Genomic DNA, 20,582 nt, shown 5'->3' on the forward strand with positions numbered 1-20,582 from the left:
ATATTCCCTATGTTGCACTTTACATCCCCATGACTATTTTGTACAATAACTACCAATTTGTACTTCTTAACCCCTTTCCCTTTTTAACCTAGTCCTTCAATCCCCCTCCCTTCTGAGAATCACCATAACTGGACAATGTTACATTTGTTCATAGTTTTATTAACACGCCTAGGATCTTTAAAATATCCAATTTTGCCTCTTTCTGGAAAAGAACTATAATACCTTTTCCTTAAAACGTTTAGTGAATTATAATATACACACAGAAAAGCACATACATCACAAGAAAACATAATTATTTGTTTTTAAAAACTGAATATACCTAAGTAACCAGCACTCAGAAGAAACAGAACATTACCAGCACCCCATAATTCTCCTCATGCTGTTTGCCTGAAAGAGAGAAAGAAAGGGAAAAAATTGTTTAGAAATGAATTTAGAAATGATACTTTCTAAGATATGGAAAGTTATATATATCTTTATAGATCATTTCCTGCAGTTCTCATTATTTACTAAATAGGTATCTAGATGTCAAATTACTTGTTCAAGTGTCTGAACATTTTAGATACATTTGATAAGCATCTTCAAAAATATTTTCAGGAATATTGTACCCTTTTATACTCTCAACAGCAACATAAAAAGCACCTTTTTTGTGTGGCATTTTTATTAGTACTTTTTTTTTATATCACTAAAAAGCTTTTCTGGTTTAATGGAAAAATAATAAAATCCATTCAACCTTGGTGAAGTTGAGTATTTTCTCACATGTTTACCAGTCATTTGTATTTTTTTCCTGTTTGTTGCAAAAATGAGTCTATTTCCTTTCTCCCATTGTGTGATTTGTAAAATATTTGTTATTTCTCATGACTCCACCTCAGTGATTCCAAGAATGGGCATTCAGAAATGCCAAGAGGCTCAAATCTTCTGGAAGATAGGTGAACCAAAGGAAGGGAATGCCATATTTAAACAAAGATTTAATTTATAATAATATAACTTCCATATCTTAAAAGGTACCATTTCCAAAGGCATTTATTGATATGCAGAGTATTAAGCTGCTAGTACCTTTTAGTGTGCTCTGTTTCTTCTCTCAGTTATGCTCAGTGGCTGCAGTCTTTCAGCTTGCTTCTTATTGAGGCTTCCTCCATAAATCATACCTTGGGTCCACACAGAGTCTGCTTTTGTCCTTCAGCCTTATATACCAGAAGTTGAACACACAATGCACTAATTAATTACAGACAGCTCTCTTTAAGATATTATTTATTTTTGCTACTGTAATTCACTAATGCTGGCTTTTGGTGAATCTGTGTAGAAAACCCTAACTTTGAATCACCAGTTTTTTAAACAGTGTATTTTATTGATTATGCTATTATAGTTGTCCCAATTTTTCCCCTTTGCTCCCCCCTGCCCAGTACCCCCTTTTCCTCCAACAATCCCCCTCCCTTAGTTCATGGGTCAGGCTTAAGTTATTTGGCTTCACCCTTTCTTATGTTATTCTTAACTTCCCCCTTTCTATTTTGTACCAACCAATTACACTTCTTAATCCCTGCACCATTGCCCCATTTCTCCCCCTTTCCCCTCCCAGCTGATAACACTCCAAATGATCTCCATACCTATGATTCTGTTCCTATTCTGATTTGCTTAGTTGGATTATGTTTTATTCTTTAGATTCTTTATTCTTTAGTTGTGAGTTTGTTGTCATTTTAATGTTCATAGTTTTGGTCTTTTTCTTAAATAAGTCCCTTTGACATTTCATATAATAATGGCTTGGTGACAATGAACTCCTTTAGCTTTACATTGTCTGGAAAGCACTTTACCTGCCCTTGCATTCTAAATGATAGCTTTGCTGGGTAGAGTAACTTGGTTGTAGGTCCTTGCTTTTCATCAGCTTGAATACTTCTTGCCAGTTCCTTCCTGCCTGCAAAGTTTCTTTTGAGAAATTAGATGACAGTCTTATAGGCACCCCTTTGTAGGTAACTCTGCTTTAATCTTGCCGCTTTTAAGATTCTCTCTTTATCTTGAACCTTTGGCATTTTAATTATAGTGTGTCTTGGTGTATCCTCCTTGGGTCTAGCTTGGTTGGGACTCTCTGTGCTTCCTGGGCTTGTATGTCTATTTCCTTTGCCAGATTTGGGAAGTTTTTCTTCATTATTTTTTCACATAAGCTTTCAGTGTCTTGCTCTTCCTCTTCTCCTTCTGGCACCCTTATGATTCAGATGTTGGCACACTTAAAGTTGTCCCAGAAGTTCCTAAGCCTTTCCTCATTCTGTACTGGTTGAATGTGTTTTTCTTCTTTATGTTCCAAATCATTGATTTGAACCCTGGTTTCCTTCCCTTCACCATTGGTTTTATGTGGATTTTCCTTTGTTTCATTTGGTGTAGCCTTTACTTATTCCCTTATGTGTTTGCCATACTTAAGCATATCTGTCAAACCTGTGAGCATCTTTATCACCAGTGTTTTGAACTCAAGGTATGTTCGGTTGTCTATCTCCTCATTGGTTAGTTCTCCCACTGGAACCTTGATCCGTTCCCTCTTTTGGGCCATACTTTTCTGTCTCCTCATCTTGACAGGCTCTTGTGTTTGCCTCTGTGTCTTAGGTAGAGCTGTTGCACCTGTTACATTGTAAGGGGTGGAACCTTAGCTATTTGTCAGTATGAGGCAACCTGTTTCACCACGTTGTGGCTCTGTATGTCAGGAAGGGGTCTGTCTGGATGAGTATTTCTTCTTTATATCTTTGTTTGTTGGACTTCCATGCAGGTCGTTTTTCTGGAACTTCTGGTTGTCTCTAGTTTTGAAGTAGTTGTATTCCTTCTTAGTTGTGGAGAGAGATGCAGCGTGTCTGTCTAGGCCTCCATCTTGGCCTGAAGTCCTGCCAGCCCCTCTGAATGACCAGTTTTGAACTTGCTTAAATAATTTGAACATAAAAATTCTACAATTATATGCAAAGGTAAATTTGTTCTATATTCTTTTAGACTCCCAATCAACCTTCTAAAAATGTATTGTAAATTTTCTTCTATTTTATATCTGTATTATCTCAACCAGAAATGTATATGCTTCCTTAGTCCTCATTTGTGTTTTAGAAATTGGAAAGAAGGCTATATGGGCCACAAAATCTAAGACAGAACTCTACACTCTGCTCTAGACTATAAAAGAAATTTGAAATCAAACATTTAATAAATTGGGGCTCTGAGAGGGGCTACATACTATACCCAGAATTTTTGTATTAGAGACTCTAAAGAATGTTTGAGCTAAAATTTAGTTATGTCTTTTCTCCCCACCTTCTGCTATTTCTTTCTGTTTTTCCTCTGTTCTTTCCTTCTTTCTGCCTTTATTATTTTTTAATTTTTATTTATTGATTTTAGAAAGAGAGGGTAAGGGAGAGAGAAACATTGAGTTGTTGACCCACTTATTATACATATTCTTTGGTTGATTGTTGTATGGGCCCTGACTTGAGATCAAACCTACAACCTTGGTGTATGAGGACAATGCTCCAATCAATTGAGCCACCTGGCCAGGGCCCTTCTTTTTCTCTTCTCTTTTTATTTCCTTCCTTTATTTTTTTCATTTTCTCATTACTATCTTCTTCCCCTCTGTAATAAACACTTATTATGTGCCAGTTACCGTTTGTCAATGTTAAGAACTATCTAAACCCATGGAGAGTTTTTATGAGTTTATTTGAGCCAAACTAAGGACAGTTGTTGGGAAATGAAACCACAACAGATTGAGACATTGCAGCTTATTTTATACATTAGAATCAAAGGAGGAGATGTAAGGAGAACCATTGGTGGTAGATTAAGGAGGCAGGAGAAAGCAAAGTGGGGAAATCTCTGGGATTGGATAAAAAATAAAACGGTGAGACACGTACTTCTTTTACATTGGCAGGTTCAGGGTAGTTAATAATTAACATTCACAGTACCTAGAGGTGGTGTGCAGGGGAGGGAAGATAAGATAACAATGAGGGGTTCTCTGGTCTTCTGTTCTGGTGTGGACTTGTGCCCTGCGTGGGTCTGGAAAAGGAGATTACTCTTGACATTTCAGAGGTGTGTTATCTTAGAAGCAAAAAGAGAAACAATAGAAGGCTCAGTTAAGGTCAAGACTGACCCCAGTCAAGCAAGCTACAGGCCTGAGATGTGACTACCTGCCATGAACAGCTTTCAGTTAGAAATTCATATGTTCTGTCCATACTATGTGGTTACTTTCAGTCTCTGAGTTTATAAGTCTGCCGTGCAGTGCAGGCCTCCCCTGAGCTGGTCAGGTTCAGTATGTGGCCTCTTTTTTGTTCACATATTCTAGATGCTAGGGATAAAGCAGTGAAAAAACAAATTACTTGCTCTCATAGAACTTTTAAATATCAGGTTTACTGAGATATTCTTTACATGCAGTAAAATTCACCACTTTTAAGTGTACAGTTCTATGATACAGCCACAACCAAGTTTTAGTATATTTTCCAAAATATACTAACCACCTCCAGCCCTGTAAAGACTGGCCTGTTTCCTGTCTTTATAGTTTAACCTTTTTCTGAATGCCATATAAATAAAATCACTCAGCAGGCAACCTTTTGTGTCTGGCTTTTTTCACTTAGCAACATGCAGTTGAAATTTATCCATGTTGTTGCATGCATCAGGACTTTGTTCTTTTTATTCCTTTGTAGGATTCTGTCTTATGGATTTACAACAATTTGTTTATCTATTCACCATTTGATGGTCATTTGGGTTGTTTCCAGTTTGGGGTGATTATGAATAAAACTATGTAAACATTCATTTACAAGGTTTTTTTTTTTTTTTTTTTTGTGTGTGTGTGTGTGTGTGTGTGTGTGGACACAGGTTTTAGTGTATTTTGGGAAAGTAGCTAGAAGCTGGACTTCTGGGTCATGTGTTAAGCATTTGTTTAACTCTATAAGAAACTGCCAAACTATTTTCCAAAGTGGCCAAACTGTTTTTGCATTCCCACCAGCAGTGAATGAGAATTCTAGGTGCGACTTGTCCTTGCCTGTGCGGTATCTGATGCTGTAGGTTTTAAATTTTTGAGAATTTTTTGTTTTACATTAACTGTTTTAATAGGAGTGTGAGCTTATATTTTATTAGAAAGCATCAGTCCTTTGCCCAATTTGATCAGTGATGGTATTTTTCAATATCCCATATTTCTTCTTAAATTAAGAGGGACTGAATTTGTCCACCAAATCATGGCACATAGAGGGGCCCAATCATTCTAGCTGGTGGCTCTAATTGTGGGTTTCTTTTCTATGGAGTTCAGGCACACCTTTGCTGTTTACAAGTGCATGGGTTTATATTGTATATCAGGAGGGAATGTCTGTGCACTGGTTTGGGTAGGTGGGTGAGAGAAGCCATTTGTTATCATGTTTCTGATGCAAGCCATAGAGCCTAGGAAATCCCTGGGAAAATTTTTCTTCCAGGATAACCAAGATGGATTGCAGGTGAGGAGACTAGAAACCAGGAGACAGTTTAGAAGGGTACATAGCAATCTAGCCCTCAGGTAACAGGGGCCTAAATTAGTTCATTCTATTGGTAAAGGATAGAAATGATTTTTTTTTAAATTATGGATATGATAAAAAAGTGATCTAAATTTTGGTGTGAGGGTAAAAAAGGAGTTGATATGCTTGAAGTTTTACATTTAAATAATAAGGAAAAGGATCTCAATAGTAAAGTGAAACAGCATTTTATAAAATTTCCATCTTGCAAAATCTAATGGTTATGCAATTAAATTTCCAGCACATTTTACTTGACTTGTCAACAATATTGACATAATCAATCGAAACACCAGAAACTCTTTTCTTCTCTTAACCTGAGGATATTTCTTCTTGGGTCTCCTTCCTAACACTGACTGCTTCTTCTCATTCTCCTTTGTTGATTCCTCTTCATCTCCTCCATCTCTGAATATTTAAATCTCTAGTCCGAACCTTTTCCTTGAATCCCAGCCTTGCATATCTAACTACCTCTTCAACACCTGCACTCTGGTGTCTCCTAGGCATCTCAAACTCAACAGATCCACAGCCACACTCCTGGTCTTCACAATCTCAGGCAAGTATTCCTTTGGTCTGCTTCTCTTCTTCCAAAAGCTCAGGCTCCAAGCCTTGAAGTCATCTCTGACTTCTCTTTCTCTCACACCTACATCCATCACCATATGCTTTTGGCTTTACCTTCAAAATATGCCCAGAATCTGGCCATTTCTCTCAGCCTCTACTGCTATCAGCATGGGTCAAATCACCATTACCTCGAGACTAGGTTGTTTTGTGTCTCCCAGTTTTTACCCTAGACCTTTATATTTATCCTAAAGCATTAGTCAGAGTGATTTAAAAGAAAAACAGTCAGATATTGTCATTCTTGCATTCAAAATCCTTCAAAGGCTTCTCACCTCACTCAGAGTTAAAGTCATTATAAGGCTCAATGGCTACAACATTCTACAGCAGTCAGCTCTTGCCACTGTTCTGTCCCAGGACCGGCTACATAATTTGCAGGGCCTGGTACAAAATGAAAAAGTGGGGCTCCTTAAAACTCTTATTAATGATTCCAAGGTGCCGCCTCAGAGCATTCAACAAAGTATATGGCCATTTGAAACACAGACCCCATGATTCTATGTCTATGAGCCAGCCCTCTCTAACCTTGTCTTCTCTTGCTCTCCCTCTTGCTTACTCCATCCCAGCTATTGTGGCTTCTGAGAGTTTCTTTAACATGCCAGTGAGGCTGAACCTCACATTCTGTTCACTCTGCTTGACTCACTGCATCCTAGAGATCTGCGCGGCTCATATCCCTTTTTTCCCTTAAGCCACTGCTCAAATGTCCATTCACAGACATAGGAATTGGGAAGTGAGGTTTGGGGGATAATGTGATGGCATTTAGTCCTATATACAGAATCACAGAACCATACAGTTTAGACCTCTTTCTTGGATTAAAACAATAGCAACAACAATTACTACCAAAAAACAACTGAGGACAAAAATTAAATGCTTTTCTATATTTACACAATTACCTTTGAGTTGAGAGTGCGATATTCAGAATAGACAGTCCCAGCTAGAATTTAAGAATACACAGAGGAATGGTGTAGGGTAATGGCAGACCTCACCACTCTGCAAAGACTTACAGGTAAGAAATGTCCTGCTTCTAAAATACTCATTTATGAAGGATGTTTTTAAAGGCAATAATTAACATAAATGAAAGAATATATAGGGAAAGAGCAAAGGGTTTTCCACCTGTTCTATAGTTAACCTATAGTTAGGAGGAAAGAGAATCTGCTAGAAAAATAAAGAAGCACTCATTCTGGACTCAGAGAGATCTAGTTTGGAGTCTTGGCTGATTCATTTATTAGCAATGTAACCTACTCTTTCCTCACCTTTAAAAAGAGAGTAATAATAATAATGTCTTTTTCACAGAATTTTTTGAAGAATAAATGAGATAAGCAACATAAAGCAGTACAGTGTCTTGTGCATAATAAACACTAAATAATTACTATTTATTATTTCTATAACTTACAGAAAGGTGTTCCATATCAGAAAGTACATAAAGCCAAATTAAAAAAATAATGTCCCTTTTTCCATAGTCCCAACTTTGAATCTATTATTTTTAGTTGCTCTATTTTTAAGGATGTGAGTCTTCATGCTGAGACTGCGGTTTGGTTGAAGGGAAGTTGCGCAATGTACTCTATTTATGCTGACTACCTAAAAAGTGTCTCTGTCGTTACAGGGAGTTGAATGGTTTTGAATAACCTAATGCATGGGTTAAAAATGGGAATTTCTGAGACTGTCTAGCATGTTTCTGAATTGTTGCTCAGCTATCCTCTCTGTTTACAATAGAATTAGAAATGCTTTCGATTGGCAGCCCATTCTGATTGTTGAGACTAGAATGTGCAAGATCTCTTGTCTCCTTTACTTTGCCTCTAAAGTGAGGCCTCTCTCATCCTTACACTGAGTGCTCATTTATCAAAAACTGGAGGATGGTTTTATTCTTTATTATTTGATAGAAATACTCATTAAGGAGAACTTTTTTGTTATTTTAAAATCAGCCAGAGTTATTGACAAAGAGAGGCTATAAATGCTCTTATTCATACTTCCTTAACTTTTTCATTCTAAAAGATATGAGGTTTAGATTTGAGAAAAATGTCCCAAATAAATGTTCTATCAGCCAGTAAAAAAATTCTTATTGACTTATTATCCCAAGGACATGGGTTGTTTTTCTGGTTATGATTTAAAAAAAAAAAAAAAGTTTCTCATAGAACTGCTTTTGAAAACTGCCTGCCTGCTAGAAGCAGCTGATCAGAATATAGGCACAAGCTGTAGTCACTGGAAGTGAAGTGAGCTGACAATGAAAGAGCCCCCTGTCTAGCGGGGGATGACAATGTGGGATTGTTGGTTATTACAATATCTAGCGTGCATTAGTCAAATACTTAAGGGGAAAAAAACATAGAACTATGGTGGCTTCTTGGAAGTTCACTATGTGTTTGCTAGAATTTACCAGCTCGGTGCTGAGAGTACATGTACATGGAAATGAGCATGAGATGCCAGAACCAATCATGTCTTGGTTCATGGTCCAAATGAGGAGTCATTATATTAGAGCTAAGATTCATAAGAATTCTGCCTTTGTTCTGTCCTGTCCTGTGTTTCTAAGGAAATCCTAAAACCTTAATCATGAACATGATTATTGGTCAGTATAGTTTAAAAATTAGAACAAGAATCAAAGAAACATAAATACTTAAGTACAATTAATGCTCTCTTACCTGTTTCATAAGTACTGGTTCTTCACTCATTCTTCATTTATTCACTGTAAAAAATACTTCTTTAATTTCTCATTAAATCTCAATACTTCATGCTTCCAATTCTCCCATAGAATGGATAGTTTCAGGGCTTTGAGAATTCTACCCAGTCATGAGCAAATCCCTAACATTTATCTGGCAACTTTCTGACTGCCGAATATTGAATTCCTGCCAATTTTTCCAGCCCTTCTTCAAGGTTTGACTATAAGATAATTCTCAGAGGTTCTCATTCCTTTCTCATTGATTTTTTCTTTTTTTCTTTCTTCCATAAGACAGTAAAAGAGAGATTGTATCTGCCTATGAAGGACTTCACAGTTTCCTGGATGAAACCCTATAGATATTGTTTAATCAGGAAATACTTTTTCTCTTCTCTCAACCTCAGCTCTAGCTTCATTGTTTTTCTAAGTATATTGAATAGTTTCTTCACAGCTACCTTTCTCAGAGGTTGGATTTACAGAAAACACAGTTATAACAAATCCCAACTTTAAAAAGTATATCCAAGCACTACTTTTTATTAAAAAAAAAAAGGAAGATTTGAAAACATACATAAGGCACAGCCACATACTGCTCATTTTATTGTAAGTTACAATGTATTATATATTTTACTTACTATTTATTGTTATCCTTCTTCCCTTCAGTTTTGTCCATTTTTATTAACTTCTGTATTTTCAGCACCTATAACAGTACCTGGCACATCAAAGACATTAAAATATTTGTCATGTGAATGAATTAATGTCTTTCCCTTCTTTTGTAGCTCCTATTGACATTAAAGGGTCCTGCCATGTTGTTTTATGTTTGAAAGATGGGTTTGAATGAGAACTAAGCCGTTCCAAACAAGACATTTATGTATTTTAGCTGTGACTGACAAAAGGGTAGTTATGTGATAGACATAGCTTATTTTCTGAGAATTCTACATAGGAAACCTGAATAAAGGATTCTGGTTACACAAGACTGGGAGTAGCTCAGATCTAGTGTTAATAATGTCCTCAAAGTTCGGGGACTTCCTTTTTCCCAGTACTTAGTTGCCCTGGTAAAGGACTAAATGCTTCTTTGTTGAAGATTTTGGAAGATTTATAGTACACAATTATGGTAGCGATGAAGGGTCCTTCCTCAAGGGAACTCTGTCACCTCTTCATTCAAGGAACTCTGTCTATAAATAGCTCAGATCTGGGAGCTAGTTGAGAGACCATATTATTCATTGTGGTGGCTTAGGTTATGTTCCTGTTCTCTAGTTCTAGTGCTTTAGAAAAAAAAACCCACGTAACTATAGATGTACAGATACATATAGATTGCAAGAGTTACCTTGCTGATTATATATAAATGTGTTTTTGATTTATTTAAATAGTATTGTGCTAGTGATTTTTTCATCCTTACTTTTAAAACTCGATACTCTGTTTTTAAGATTATATCTGTATTCCTTCTGCCTGCTGCATAACATTTTCATACCAGATGTTGCTGACCTGTTCCTCCAGTATTGGACACTCATATTGCCTTCAGCTTCCTGCTCTGTATAGGTGTTCCTGAGCGCAGGCCATGTCTATGGACCTCCGTGGAGGTCACTCTAGGAATGTACTCAGGAGTAGGATTACCTGTTCATGGTCTGTTCATCTGATGAGGACTACCTTGAATTGCTAAAACACTACAGCCCACCAGCTGTACAATGATCATCCTCATTTCCCTCTGTTTTTACTAAAATTTAACTTTTTAAAAAATATTTATTTATTGTTTCTCTATTACAGTTGTCCCATTTTTCCTCCCATTGCTTCCCCCATCCACCCACCCCTTCTCCCACAATTAATCTCCTAACATTTTTTGATTACCTACTTTTGTCTGTCTGATGTTTTGTTTATCTCAATTTACATAAACTTTAATCTTGTTTAATTTCTCCAGTTTATGGTAGGATTGAGCATGTATTTATATACTGTGTTAGCATTCTGTATTTCCTATCTGTAAATTGCATCATATCCTTTGTCCATTCTTCTATTATGTTTCCTGCCTTTTGTTGATTTATATATATTCCTTCTCTATTCTGGTCGTAAGCCCCTCTTGGACTTTAGATATTACAAATATTTTCTCCCAGTCTGTCACCAATGAGTTTATCTTGTCTGTGGTATTCTTTGTTGAAAAGAAATGCTGAATTTTAATGTAAGTTAATCTCTCTCTTTTTTTTTAACCATATGACTTTTAGTATTTGGATCTCATTTAAAGTATTCATTCCTGGGATTTATGGTCTAGATGGAGGCACAGGGGGCCTCTTCAAACAACCATATCAAAATTACAACTGAAATATAAAACAACCATCAGAACTGTCAGAAATCAAGTTGAATGGAAGTCTGACAACTGTGGAATTAAAGAAACCACAACCATCCAGGCTAGTAGGAGAGATGCAAATGTGCAATGGGCTGGTCCCACACCCATGTGTAGCAGATAAATATTTTGGAGGGGTATCTCGGTGGTGAGGAGTCCCACCGCATACCAGGCCCCCCAGCCCAGGGTTCCAGCACCAGGAAGATAAGTCCCCACAACTTCTGGCTGCAAAAACCAGTGGAGATTGAGTCTGTGGAAGAAACTGCTGGAGTTCCAACAAATTCCTCTTAAAGAACCCACATATGGACTCACCTACTCAGACTCACTCCCTCTGAGCTCCAGCACTGGGGTAGCAGCTTGAAAGGCACCGGTGGCACACAAGGAGAAACTGAAGTGTCTGGCAAAAAGGCGAGCAGTGGCCATTATCCCTTTTCTCAGATATGGCAATCTGGTGCCATATCTGAGACTCCATCAACTTGGCTAGCACTGTTTCACCCACCTTGAAGATCCCAAGACTCTGCCCCAGCACTAGCAGCAGCCAGCCTAGATTCACAGCGTGGCTTTGCCTGTGAATCTCCAAGCCCAGCACAAGTAACAGCCATCTCAGATGCTTTATAACTCAGGAAGGGCAGCCCCAGGCAGAACACAGGTGGGGGCTGACCTTGGCCTGCACCACCTGGGAAAACCATGGGCCAGCGCACCCAGTGGACAGCTACAGACCCTGTTGGGCACCACCACTCTGCCTCTGCACAGTTTATCCTCCATGAAAGGTGGAGGTTGGTGGTCAGTGGTCACAGCCAATCCTTTTAGCTGACTTGCCTGGGTAAATACCTCCCATCGATTTGCCAACAGCAACCAAGGCTCAACTATAAGAAGAGGGTGTACTCAGCCCACACGCAGGGCACACCTCAAGTACCCAGCTTGGGTGATAAGGGAGGCTGTGCCACTGGACCCTACAGGACATCTATTACATTAGGCCACACTACCAAGACATGGATTCAAAGCAGCTCTACCTAATACATAGAAGCAAACACAGAGAGGCTGTCAAAACAAGGAGACAAAGAAACATGGCCTGAATGAAAGAACAGAGCAACACTCTAGAAAAAGAGCTAAATGAAATGAAGATAAGCAATCCATCAGATGAAGAGTTCAAAACACTGGTTATAAGATTGCTCAAGGAAGCTAGAGAGTACCTCAAAAGCATAAAAAAGTATTTAATGAGAAACAAATGATTCACTAATTGAAATAAAGAACAATTTACAGGGAAACAACAGTAGGGTGGATGAAGCTGAGAACCAAATCAATGATATGGAACACAAGGAAGCAAAAAACAACCAATTGGAAGAACAAGAAAAAAAAAGAATCCAAAAGAAAGAGGATAGTATAAATAGCTTCTGGGACAACTTCAAGAGGTGCAACATTCACATCATAGGGGTGCCAGAAGGAGAAGAGAAAGAGTAAGAAATTGGAAATCTATTTGAAAAAATAATGAAAGAAAACTTCCCTGATTTGGTGAAGAAAATAGACATGCAAGTCCTGGAAGCACAGAGTCCCAAAGAAGGTGAATGCAAAGAGGTCCACTCCAAGACACATACATCACAATTCAAATGTAAAGGTTAGAGATAGAGACTCTTAAAAGCAGCAAGAGAAAAGAAATTAGTTACCTACAGGGGGGTTCTCATAAGGCTGTCAGTTGATATCTCTAAAGAAACTTTGCAGGCTAGAAGAGATTGGCAAGAAATATTCAAAGTCATCAAAAGCAGGGACCTACAGCCAAGATTGCTCTAATAATAGCAAAGCTATTTTTTAGAATCAAAGGGCAAATAAAGAGCTTCCAAAGAAGAAAACAAAAACAACTAAAGGAATTCATCATCACCAAACCATTATTATTTGAAATGTTAAAAGGAGTTATTTTAAAAAACGATCAGAACTATGAACAATAAAATGGCAAAAAATACAAATCTATCAACAATTGAATCTAAAAAGCAAACTAAGCAAACAAGAAAAACAGAGACAGAATTATGGATACAGAGAGCATTTTGATGTTGCCAGATGGGAAGGGATGTGGGGGAAAATGGGTGATGAGGTGAGGAGATTAAGAAGCACAAATAGGTAGTTAGAGAATAGTCATGGTGATGAAAATTACCGTATAGGAAATGGAGAAGCCAAAGTACTTACACCCATGACCCATGGACATGAACAATGGTGGGGGATTGCCTGAAGGAGTGGGGGGTATTGGGAGGAAGGGGGCAAAGGGTGAAAAATTAGGACAACTGTAATAGCATAATCAATAAAATATAATAAAATAAATAAAATAAAAACAATAAAGTATTCTTTCTTCCCCTAAGTCTGCAAAAATATTCTGCTACATTTTTTAAAAATTTAACTTTATAGTAGAACCAGTCATGAGAAGTAGAATATATGGAGTAGAACCAGAGGTGATAAGAGTACAAATAGATATTGACAAGGAAATTGAAAGAGGAAAAATAAATATACGTGTTAGTAAATAAGAGGTACTCACTGGACAGATTTAAAATGTGTAAATTTTAAGACAAGGAAGCTTGAACTCTCTAATGAGAAGTATTAGAGAAAAAAGGAAACAGAAAGTATGGCCAATAGAGATTATAAAACGCAATCACAGAATTATATGAGTTAATAATACAATAGTAAATAATTTCATGTAAAAGGCTCACACTTATATTTCAAAATGCAAAAATTTTATAGAAAAAAAAAGAATATAGAAAAGTTGAAAGGAATAAATGAAAAGAGATATACCAGGAAAACATGAACTCAAAGGTAGCAATTTTAGTTTAAGAATTTAGAGCAACAAACATCTTAAGTGTGAAAAGAAGAACATTGCACTTGGGAAAAAGAAACTTCACCTCAAGAAGATATAAAACTCTATATGCACAAATCAGTTTAACATCAAGATACATAAGGGGAAAATTGATCAGTTGGGGAGAAATGTGCCTAAAGCTCATCAGCCATCTTGTTATTTGTTTGCCCTTGGCTGGCGGAGTGCACCTGGAAAGGGGACACAGGCTGGTTCCTGGCTTTTGCCCTTCCAGGTGCATTTAAGGAGTGAGGAAGGGCGGCCTTCCCTCAGAATGGTGAGTTCTGATGTGAGGTTCCATTTATTGTATTCCCATTACATCGTCTCCCAGGGGACCCTCTTGACCTCAGCCCAGCACTGCCCTATTCCAAAAGCTGCCCCGTCAGGCTGTCATCTACTGGCTCGCAGGGGTGGCCTGGGCAGGGCCGAGGGACAAGGATCAGAAGGCAGCTGTTCTGCCTGCTGCCTTCATCCCCGTGGCAACTGGTTCCTCAGCTGTCCTGATGTGACGTCACAGCCCCTGACAAGTGCTCTGGACTCCAACTGGCAATACCCAGCCAAGGAACATGAGGCCCAGAGCAAGGCCCCACAGAAAGCTCCCAGCAGGCAGGCCTCTGCTTGTGGCACTTGGTTTTCTGCTCCACCTCTAGGACTCAGCCCCTTTGTCCCACCCGGGGTTTCTCAGACTCTGTGGACTGTTCAGTTTTTTTTTTCACTGTGGCCTTTCTGGGTTCGGTTTGGGGTGGAGTGATGGCATCAACATTGGTTTATCATCTTGTGAGGAACTAGAACGCCTTATGCATCTTTATTTTCTTACAGATAATTGATCCTTAAGCTGTGTTTATAGCAACATTGATTTGAACTGTCTTACCTTCCTCTTATGAGGAACAGTTACATTTGAAAATTATAACTAAAAACAGACAATCCACTGTACTTAAAATAGTTTGATGTAGCATACAATAACTACCAATTAAATAATCACTAAATAAACATTAATTTGATAAGCGATCAGAGAAGGCTACGTGCCACTCTGACAGCATTGTTTCCTGTCACTACAGCGGTATGCTTTCTTTTTTTAATTTTTATTTTAAGATTTTATTTATTTATTTTTAGAGAGAGGGAAAGGGACCTGGCCCACAACCTGAGCATGTGCCCTGACCAAGAATCAAACCTTTTGGTTCACAGGCCAGTGCTCAATCCACTGAGCCACACCAGCCAGGGCTGCAGCTGTATGCTTTGTTGGGAGAGAAGAAGAGATTACTTCAGGTTAATGTTAACCAAATCTTTAAACAAAATTAGTAATTGTTTGAGCTCTGACTGGTGTGGCTCAATTGGTTGGGCATCATCCTGCAAATCAAAAGGTCACTGGTGTGATTCCTGATCAAGGCACATGCCAGGGTTGAGGACCAGGTCCCCAGCTGGGTGTGCATAAGAGGCAATTGATTTATGTTTCTCTTCTACATTGCTATTCCTCTCCTTCCCTTTCTCCCTCCCTTTCTCTCTCTCTAAAAATAAATAAATAAAATCTTTTTAAAAAACCTTTAAAAACCAATTAATAGTTGTTTGAGATTTGTCATTTCAAAAATTTGTTAACTTCTCAATTTTGACCAAAATATCACCAATTGTTTGTGAGTGAGCTTTGCAAAATTGAATGCAGAAGTTTTTATCATGAAGCGAAAACTCTCTCACTCCATGTTAAAGAAAACTTACAAGTCATGCTTGGTGATATTCTAGAAAGAAAAAGGAGAAGTGCTCTCCAGAAGTGAACTTTCACTACCCTTGTTTTCCATCTCTTTGCAAGATTGGAATAAGTTCCCATTTTTTTACAAGCAAAACATACTCCATAATTTCCAAATAAGGAGTCAAGTTTGCTACGCACACATCTGGAGCCTCTAATCTGTGAATGTAGTCTCAGTTAACAAGGAAGAACATTTGTATCCTATGAAGTCACCAGGGAGTTCATTTTAGATTTCACCTAATTAAGTCCTGCAAGAAAGTGCTATTGAGGTAACTGACATTTGACAACAGTGTAAGTAAAACATGACCCATTCACCCTTTGTAAGAGTTCAGTTCTAGCCCTTTATCATGTTAGATCACCATAAATTAAACTATCTGATCTGAATTAGTCTAACTCTGTAAAATTCAAGTTACCTTCACTACTGTAACTTTATTGCTGTCTTTGCCATTCTTGAATGTTGGTGTAAAAAGAAATGGTTCCATGGAATTAAGGTTTCTGCATGGTTTTAGATGTCTCCGTTGCAAAGATAATCTAGCAAGAAGTACCATTCAGAGAGTATACTGTGTATTTCAGGCACATGCTTTACTGAATTTAGTTCTCAGTAGATAATCTTGCTAAGTGGAGATTATAATCTTCCCTTTATAGATGAGGAAATCTAGTCTAACTGAAACAACTTGTCTACAGCTAATAATTCAAACCACAGAATTCAAACCCAGGTCTGTTTGATATGCAAATCTGTGACCTTAAACAATATTTTGCATTGTTATTATGCTGCTCAGTTTCCCTAAGATAAGGATTCCAGTGATCAATTTTTCTTATAAAATTGCAAGGGGTGATCTGCAGAAGGGAGGAGCTACAGTTCTGACTGAAGTGGCGAGCTGCCACCAGGACGATTTGCGTGTGGCACAGGTAAGATGGCCTGGAAATTCCCAGGTTCCTTACACCACGCAGCTAGAAAAGACTGGATTTTGGTTAGCCAAGCATGTTGGGGGACATGGACACCCAAGCCCCGGTTACTTGGACATTAAAGGGAAATTAGATTTCATGGGCAAAAATATCTGATATATTCGGATGACATGTATGCACAAGAGTTTACCTTTGATTTCAGAGTCTTCAATGAACCACACAGTTTAAGAACTCCCAATCTAAACCATGGTATTTTTCTGTTTTTCTTGATTGTAAGAAAGCATACATCGAATGAAATACTCGATTCTAATAATTGCCCAAATATTCTTATGTGTTTCCTACTCTCTAGTTGGTAGATTTCAAATTGTGTTCTGTGAAGCCCTTGGGGTTTCACAGTCTGTCTCAGAGGGTGTCCCATTGCTGGGGGAGAAGAAGGCAGGGATGGGGCTCTGATTAGGCCTCACCCCCCATCAACTGGAGCAGCTCCTCAGACATAGTTGTAAAGAACGTGAGCTTAGCTCCACTGTCTAGTGATTTGACTTCTTTATGCCTCAGTGCCTCATCTGTAAAAGGTACCTACCTTGTAGATGTCCACTAATGATTAAATGACAATATGTATATGAAGGTTAGATAACTGTCTGACAAAGAAAAATACTCAGTAATTTTTGGTTATTACTGTTGCTTAATTATGCTTTTGTAAATAATTGTTTTAATCTAGAATTTTAAATCCTAGTCCTAGAAATCATATCCTTCTCTCTCCCTATTCCCTCCAGGGACCTAGACTTTCCCCCAGATAATCAGCAACCCCCCAAGGCCTCAGAGGACAGTAGCCCAGACCTCACAATGGTCACAAGGTTAGGACCTCTGGCAGCCTAAAGATAACATCTTGACCTAAATTATATGTCAATATTTTGGCCTCAAGGTGGACTGACCTCAGAGCTTTCCTCAAGACCTGAAGAAATGATTCATCATCCTTACCTCACCTCTGAACAATCAGCTCCCAGCACCTCTCCAAACCCCTAACCCATGGTGTCTTGTGATTTTGCCTTACATACTCTGTAACCTACATGCCATCAGGGTGTTTGGGCTTTTGAGCATTAGCTTCCCGTTCTCCTGGGTGGTGCCATTCATAATAAAATTGCCAATATTTCCCCACTGCAATTCTCGGTATTTAGTATTTGGCTCTGCAAGTGCTAACAAAATGAGATTGGAATAAATAACATGGTATTTTGAAAACTTCAGTAAAAGCAATGAAATACAAAATTCAAAAACTTTGCTCTGGCTGGTGTGGATCAGTTGGTTAGGCATTGTTCTGCAAGCAAAATGTCACTGGTTCGATTCCTGGTTGGGGCACATGCCTGGGGTGTGAGTTTAGTCCCCATTCAGGGCACCTGCAGGGGCAACTGATTGATGTTTCTCTCGCTCTCTTTCTCTGTCCCTTCCCCTATCTCTAAAAATAAATGGGAAAAAAAAAAAAAGAAATTAAGTGAAAAATTCTGGTTTAATTGTTTGATTTCAAAATCTGAAAAAAATTTATACATATTTTTTGTAGTGGGATGAAAAATGTTGCCTTCAAAAATCTAGTTTTAACTATTACAATTAGAAGCATTAGCCCTGTTGATTCAGCTGTTCAGAAAAGAGAGCAAGTTTATATTTGTATGGGAGTCCAGGGTTTAGGGTCTATGTGGGTAAAACATCTGGGAAAATAATTTCTCTCATGCCATTTTTCTAAAACTGCACTGAATTAATAGCAAAATTCTCTGAGGTGAGCCTTCTCATAGTCTATTATATTGGGTTCACTTCCCACATTTTGTTCCCTAAATCTTAATACCTCTTTGAATGGAAGCTGAAACAGAAATTACTAAATTGTTAACATACACTCTCAATTGATAGCAATTCTTTTCTCCCCTTTTACTCCTTACTTGATGAGTAAAAAGGACTCCCAAATTCTCAACTTAATGTTCGTTTCAGCAAAATAGCAAATCTTAGTAAATGTAATTTTCTACCTACCCGGGTTTGTCTAAGTTAGTGACATTAGCAAATGACAAAACCTTGCATCTGTGGAGGATAAATTATTACTGTTTTGAAAAACTCTAACAAAGATTCACTTTTCTTGAGATTATTATGTATTATTTTACAATTTTCTTTTTCAGTTTGTTCAGCCCTTCCTTCCTTCCTTTCTTTTTTTCTATTTCTTTTTTTTGTTGTTGTTCTATTACAGTTGTTCCCCAAATTTTCCCCCCATTGCTCTCCACTGTCTCATCCGTCCCACTAATTTTCTTTATGAAGAAGTCATAGAACCCATTAGAGTTAAAGTGTAAATTTCATTTGTAATAATAACTGAAGGTACTTTATGTATAATTTTCTTATAACTCTGCAGGATAGGTGTTATATTTAGAAACTATGGATCAGAAAAGTTAAGTCATTTTTCCAAGATGGCACAGCTATTAGCTAGAAGAATTGGGATGTGAAGCATGCCATAATTTTTTCTATTTTTTATTATACCATGCCAATGCCTCTTCAAGCCTTAAATATCAGAGCTGCATAAATATAGAAGACTTAATTATGCTTTTGTAAATAATTATATTATAATCTATAGTTTTAAATCCTAGCCCTAGAAATCATATCTTTCTCTCTCTTTCTATTCCCTTCAGAGACCTAGAGTTTCCTCCAGATAATCAGCAAACCCCCACCAAAGCATCAGGAAACAATAGCCTGGACCTGACAATGGTCACAAGGTTAGGACCTTGGGCAGGCTAAAGATAGAGCAGAGAGGAACTTCCACAGCAGTCCTATGGTCTAACCTCTTAATTTTACAAATCAAGAAATCAAGACCCAGAGGAGTTAAGTGAGTAACCAAGATAACAAAGTACTTAGAACCTAAATCTTTTGATTCTCAGGCCACTGATGATTTCTCCATATAAATCTACAATTTAAAATTCATAAACAGTTAATGAAAATTTTTTCAATAAATGTTTTTGAAAACCCAAACTCTGTCAGATGCTATTTTAATGCAGGGATATTTGCCACCTAATATGGATGCTGATGTTGTAAAGGAGTGAGGATATGGTGATGGAGAATGAAGAAGAACAAGGCCTTGACCTTCTTCCCTGGAGGCCAATCTGCTGTAGGACAGGACATCAATCATGCCTTTTTTCCTTTTCCATCTTTGCTCAGGGCCTTTGCATGTGCTGTTCCTTCTGCCTGCTGTGCCTTCCCACATGCCTCACCTGGTGAAGCCCCATTATTCCTTCAGATCTCAGCTCAGAGCATCCCTTCCTCACAGACATCTGCCTGGACCTCCCTGATTAGGGAAATGCCCTTTTTAGGCACTCAGAGCATCACACCTTGCCTTTGGACAAATCACAAATGTAGTTTTACTGGTTCCTGTAATATTTTGATCAATGTCTGTGCTGCCAACAGTAACCTGAAAGTTCCATGAGGACAGGGTTCGTGTATACTTGGCCTCCTGTTGTATTTCTGCTCTCTCACCCAATGCCCTGCACAGAGGCAATTTAGCATCAGTCTGTTGAATGAATGAGTAAAGGAACTCAACAAATATTGAGTACCTGCTAGGTGCTTTGTAATAGGCACCATGACTACCAATGAAAAAGGTCCTTTGCCTTAAGCAGTTTACTGTATAGTGAAGAGAAAGAGAAATGCAGTGCCCAGCTGGAAGTTACACACACAGTTCAGAGGAGTTTAGAGACTGTCTAGGGGAGAAATGGCTTTCAAAGGATGAGATCAGAGAAAGCTTCTGGAAGACTTTGTGCTGGGCATGAAAGATGGATTTCAAAATCTGCCTTTGAAATTCTTCTGTCAATTATCTAAGATAGTTTTTGCAGTAGGCGCAAGGTCAGGCTTTTAACAATTGGGATACAATTGATATATAACATTATATTAGTTTCAGGTGTACAACATCATGATTTAATATTTGTATATGTTGTGAAATGATCCCCACAGTAGGTCTAGTTAACAACCATCACCAGGCATAGTTACAGTTTTTTTCTTGTGATGAGAACTTTTGAGATCTAAGCAACTTTCAC

At 38.0% G+C, this 20,582-nt stretch overlaps 1 long non-coding RNA gene across 2 annotated transcripts; it reads right to left on the bottom strand.

Moving 5' to 3' along the window:
- Nucleotides 1-304: 304 nt before the first annotated feature.
- LOC150007838 (uncharacterized) lies at nt 305-11,447 on the bottom strand. Of its 2 annotated transcripts, XR_016511850.1 has the most exons (4): nt 11,372-11,447; nt 9,363-9,439; nt 1,054-1,181; nt 305-387 (listed from the first exon to the last, which is right to left on the bottom strand). It is a non-coding gene; the product is annotated as an uncharacterized LOC150007838 (long non-coding RNA). The 2 variants fall into 2 exon arrangements; XR_016511851.1 differs by lacking the exons at nt 9,363-9,439; nt 11,372-11,447 and adding an exon at nt 8,717-8,760.
- Between the last annotated feature and the right edge of the window lie 9,135 nt (nt 11,448-20,582).

The sequence above is a fragment of the Furipterus horrens genome, unplaced genomic scaffold, assembly GCF_987537825.1.
Source record: "Furipterus horrens unplaced genomic scaffold, mFurHor1.1.pri manual_scaffold_6, whole genome shotgun sequence".
Taxonomy (NCBI): domain Eukaryota; kingdom Metazoa; phylum Chordata; class Mammalia; order Chiroptera; family Furipteridae; genus Furipterus; species Furipterus horrens.